Here is a 4,599-nt window from a genome sequence, read left to right as displayed (position 1 = left end):
GCACGGGGGGAGGAGCAGAGGGAGGAAATGCAGTGTAGTCGTGTGTGACAGGGTACAGGGGGCGCGGCTGCCCCTGAAGGAAGTCTAAGGGAATGGCAGTCGCAACCCTGCACCCAGCACAGCCTGCACCCTCACCCCCACAGTAGCAGCCAGCACTGTCCACACACCCTGTGGTGGATGGCAGGGACGGGAGGCCCCTGGGAACGGGGGGCCCAGGGTAATGTACCCCCTGTGCCCCCCCCCCCCCCCCTTAATCCGGCTCTGTCTGTAACATGCGGTAGTAATCTCCCGACAGGCCATCTGGGCCTGGAGACTTACCATGAGGTAAATTGGAGATAGCGGTGTTCATTTCCTCCGCCGTTATGTTTCCCAGGGGGGGGGCAGTACCTCACCTGTGAGCAACTGTGTTTGTATATCAGTATCTATTTGTGCCGATCTAAACAAGGATTGAAAATAGGAGATTTAGTGATAACATCACCGGACCTGGGGTGGTGTATAGCGGTTATAACGTGCCGTTTTTGGGGGAGGTTGGGAAATGACTGCCAGTAATCTGCCAGCCTTATTGCCCCATCTATAGAATTTATTTTTGGTAAAGTCTAAGGAATGTTTCGCCTGGGTAGCTAAATAAGTTTCCAGCAGGCGCCTAGTCTGTTTGTATTCAGTGAGGGTAGTCACCGTTGGATTAGAAGTATATGTTCTAAAGGCCATGGTCATGGTTGCTTTTAACTCAGTGTATTCCATTTTGGAATCCATTTTTTTCCGGGTGACATAACTAATAATGTGACCCCTCATCACTTCCTTAGAGGCATTCCAAAAAATGTCGGGTCTATCCCAGTAGTCTATATTTTCATCAACGTAATTGGTCCAATGGTATGTGAGATATAGTTTAAAGTCCTCTGAGTCTTCCAGGTATTGTGGGAATCGCCAAATATGATCTGTCGAGTGCATATGGGGGTGGGTTAGTGCCAGCATAACGGGGGCATGATCAGAGATCAATATGTCAAGTATATCCACCCCAGCAATCTGGGACATCAAGTCATCGGCAATTAAAAACTTATCAATACGAGACAATGTTCCATGTGCCAGCGACAAATGGGTGTGCGTCCTGTCGGTTGGGTGTAGCAATCTCCATGGGTCAGAGAGGTCTAAGGAGTCTCGAAATGCCAACAAGTGTCTGCTCTGGGAGTCAGTGGTTCTCAACGCAGTCGGCGATCTGTCAACTGTAGGGTCGTCCACCATGTTATAGTCTCCACCCACTATCAGGGAATAGTTAGTTCTGCCTAGAAGAATGTGGGTGATGTCCTGAATAAATGTGTGTGTATTAACATTCAGGGCGTATAAGTTGACAAGGGTGAATTTAGAATGAAAAGCTCTATATCCATTATGATATATCTGCCTTCGGGATCAATAATTTCTGTCAAAACAGTAAGAGGGAGATTTAAAAAAAAAAAAAGTATGGCTACCCCTCTGGCTTTCATGCGAAAAGGAGCAGCGGTACAAGAACCAATCCATGGAGCTTTCAATACATTTTCCTCGCCCGTCAGCCAGTGTGTTTCCTGTAAGAAAATCACATCTGGGTGAAAGCGTTTAAGGTGCGTGACCACACGTCGTCGCTTGACTGAGGAATTAAGCCCTCCTACATTCCAATAAATGAATTGTATTGGTTTCAGGGGTATTACCTCAGATGAGAAAGAAACTGCTGACGGCATAGCTACCCAAGCCCCACAGGGCAGTGAGATATTTGACAGGTAAGCAATAAATTCAAGCGGACAGTGGCGGCTCCCCTCCCAACCCAAGGTCCGCAGGATAGCATCGATTTCAACAGCATAAACACCAGTGTAACATGAAATGCATAACACAGTCTTAGTATTTGAGATATCAATAGTGAACCATAATGACTCATAACTCTATTTTCTAACATTTTCCTAACAACCAAAACCACGGTGGGCACCAACTAGGCCTAGTGGTGCGCACACTGAACACTAACAAAATAGTTACAAAATTAGTAAGAATGGATACTTATAGTAAATTACAGTATCAACTAGAATAAAAAAGAAAAAAAAAAGAAATATAAGGTAGGTTAACACACATCCGCCCGAGGCGGGAGTACCCGTTCAACCCATTGCACCCCACCGCCTGATATCCTAATTAATAGGCAACCTTGATGGGGATCTATGAGTCAGAAAGTGAGACCTCGCCACCTCCGGGTCTGTGTAAAACATTTGATTTCCATTCTCTGAGACCCACAGTTTGGCTGGGTACAGCAAGGCGAATCGGATATTTTTGCTATGTAAATAGGAACAAACGTAAGAAAATTCCTTTCTTTTCTGAGCCACAGCTGCCGAGAAGTCTTGAAATATCAAGATCTTGTGGCCCTTGACTAACAATTCTCTAGTTTTACGGTAATCTGTGAGAACTTGTTCCTTGGCCTTGTAGTCTAAGTAGCGGGCGATGACTGGCCGGGAACGCTTCCGTGTCCCGTCCTGCATAGCTCCCAGCCTATGAGCTCTTTCGATATGTGGGAGTTCAATATCATCTATGATTCCCAACGAGGCTGGGAGGTCTACAGAAAGATAGGAGGAGAGGGATCGGCCCGTCAAGGACTCTGGAATACCTGTAAATCTAATGTTATTTCTACAAGATCTATTTTCCAGGTCCTCAACTTTATTCTTCAGTTGTTGTATATATTTATATTGGGATGATACTCCCTCCTGACAGGTTTGGACTAAGTCCTCAGTGTCACCCAGTCTCGTTTCCAATGCGGAAATACGTGTCGCATGAGAGTCTATGCGAGCTAAACCCGTTTCTAAGCGGGCCTGTAGGTCGTCAAATCGCTTATCAAGCAAGGGCATAAGAAAGTCCGAAATTTCTTTGGCTGTCAGGGGGGGAGTTTTGTCACTAGGTAAGCTAGGTGATTCCGACCCATGTCCAGCTGGGGAGGGTGGACCTGATTTAGGGGGAACGTCTTTCCCCTTCCCTGCTTTATAGGAGGTGTTGGATTGTTTTGGAGGCATGGCTTTGTCGAGGTATTTGTCCATACCCCAGGGAATGAGACGTGGAACAGTTAGTGTCACTTTTAGGTACTGATCCCACAGGTATAGGCAATGATAGTAAAACAGAGGTAATTACATATGAAGCTCGGGCGGAAGTGCGAAACCAGATCAAATTATTTAGAACATACTGTAACCTGCAAAAAAGCCCACAGGATGGCCCCGGCAACAAGCCACGGCAGTACCCAACTGGGGCGTAAACATATATCTGAATACAATTTGAAATGTCAAGCAATACAGAATAGAATTATTGAATGAAAATAACAAACGTCACATACAGGTCTCAGCGAATGAAGGAAAGAAGAAAGTTATATCACACAGAATTCGTCGAAGAAGGAAAATAAGAAACGTCACAAAGAAGTTCCCATATGAGAAGAACAGAGGTATATCACATAGAAACCTTGGTGTATACAAAATAACAAACGTCACATAAAATTCTCCACAGGAAGAAAGAATTAAAATACGACATTCGATAAAATGTGAAAAATAACAAACAGCACAGATAAGTTCCAAAAGGAACCAGCAGATAGTGGGATAAAATTAGGATACGTAATAATGAGTCAGAGACTGCAAATAAGGCCTGTGGTCGGCAGTCAAATAGACAAAGTGGAAAGTCCTCTTCTGAGAATAGGATTTGCCGGAGCAGCACCAGCCAGTGCCACGTAGTGTTTGTAGAAGGCACCTAAACACACTGTCGGTGCATATGGTAGGTATATAATATAAGGAGAAAAAGAGGGGAGTAAGCAAGGGTAACTTCAATCAGGGAGGGGAGGAGTATATTGTTGGGGGAGGGGGAAGGATCACACATAAGGGGGAAGGAACCAAGTATGGGGTAATGGAAGAGAGGAAAAGGGGAGATTGTTAGTAAAAAGTGGTGGGGGAGACAAACAGTGTTAGTACCTGGAGCGTTGGTAAAGGAGATCCGATTGTCCCAGCCTCAATCAGCCAAGTTCAGAAGATGTCTTGGGGTATCGCTGCGGGCCAGCGAAGGCACAGGGGTCGAGATAGAACAGCTTCCAGGATCTCCCTCGGCAATGAAAGCTGAGCAGCAGTCAGGCTATAAGCTCCAATGTGAGGGATAGAGGAGAGGAGCAGCCAAGATCGCTCCCAACGTGCAGCAGTCCGGCTGTGATCACTCTCAGGGCAGAGCTTCCCGTACTCCCCTCCACGGCACAGACACTGCGGGTCACCGCCGACCGCGGCCACCACGATCCCGGAGCTGCTTCTCCACCGCCGGTAATGTCCAGCACCTCCTCGGATCCGCGCACTGCAGTGCGCTCACAACGCCAATCCCGGCCGCCGCATCTCCGGGTCCAAGTCGCCTCCTCCGTCCCTGCAATGCCGAGCGCAGGCAGGGGGCGAGTAAGGGCCGAAGGGGCGCGCACTGCGCCGCCAGCAGCCGCTCTCCCCGTACCACAGTTGCCACAACCTGGGAGGCAGGAGGTATGGTAAGACACAGGCAGGGTGTAAGCGGGCCAGGAGGGTAGTATGTGCCGGATAGCTGCGGCAGCTTCAGGAATTTTCCGTCCGTGGCGCCTCAAGCTGCCAC

This window comes from Pseudophryne corroboree, chromosome 6 (genome assembly GCF_028390025.1).
Source record: "Pseudophryne corroboree isolate aPseCor3 chromosome 6, aPseCor3.hap2, whole genome shotgun sequence".
Taxonomy (NCBI): domain Eukaryota; kingdom Metazoa; phylum Chordata; class Amphibia; order Anura; family Myobatrachidae; genus Pseudophryne; species Pseudophryne corroboree.
Note: the sequence above shows the minus strand (reverse complement) of the source record.